Raw genomic sequence first — 949 nt, forward strand, 5'->3', positions numbered from 1 at the left:
TTCCCTACATAAAAATAAATCAGTTTGTTAGTTTCATCTAAAGAGTATTCTTTTTTTTCCAATTACTATTTCTACTATATTGTATTCAGGTGAGGTGGTTAATTCAAAAGTTTACGTGGTTTGAGTATTTTCCTAATAGAATGTTGCGGGAAGCTAGGTTAAAAGCACTTCCCTGAGAGCTCTGCAGAAGCCCAGTGGGGTGGGTGTTAAGCACACCCTGGAGGCCCTCCAGTTGCCCCATCTCTCACTCTATCAAACTGCCTTCTGCACAAATGAAATAACACAGTCAGGCACAACAGGAGTAGTTCACTTAGCTTTAAAGTCATCTCTTGACTGTCAGTTAAAAATGGAAGCAAAGGGGACTTCCCTGGCGGTCCATTGGTTAGGACTCGGCGCTTTCACTGCTGAAGGTGCTGGTTCAACCCCTAGCCAGGGAACTAAGATCCCACAAGCTGCACAGCACGGCCAATAAATACTGATTAATTAATTAAACCCTATTCTTTAAATAAATAAATTAAAATAAAAGCAAAGGCTTAACTATAACCAACTTGTCCTAACACTTCAAACTTCCCACTGTTTGATTCAGTTTGATTAAACGCTCCTATGAATTACACGCCAGGCTCTGGGCTAGTAGCTAGGTATAAACACGTCCAATCCCGTAGTGACTTGTAACATGTTTTTAACCTCATTCTCAAAACAAAAGACATAAATATACAGCAGGGCAAGTGAACTGATGTCTCCAACTTAAAAAAATTGGCCCAGGGCTTCCCTGGTGGTGCAGTGGTTGAGAGTCCGCCTGCCAATGCAGGGGACGCGGGTTCGTGCCCCTGTCTGGGAAGATCCCACATGCCGTGGAGCGGCTGGGCCCGTGAGCCATGGCCGTTGAGCCTGCGTGTCCAGAGCCTGTGCTCCGCAACGGGAGAGGCCACAAGAGTGAGAGGCCCGCGTA

At 45.5% G+C, this 949-nt stretch overlaps 1 protein-coding gene across 1 annotated transcript in view; it reads right to left on the minus strand.

Moving 5' to 3' along the window:
* RPL22 (ribosomal protein L22) overlaps positions 1 to 949 on the minus strand; it is a 7097-nt gene that overhangs the window by 1491 nt on the left and 4657 nt on the right. The window lies entirely within an intron of this gene.

Source organism: Lipotes vexillifer, unplaced genomic scaffold, assembly GCF_000442215.2.
Source record: "Lipotes vexillifer unplaced genomic scaffold, Lipotes_vexillifer_v1.1 scaffold575, whole genome shotgun sequence".
Lineage (NCBI taxonomy): Eukaryota > Metazoa > Chordata > Mammalia > Artiodactyla > Lipotidae > Lipotes > Lipotes vexillifer.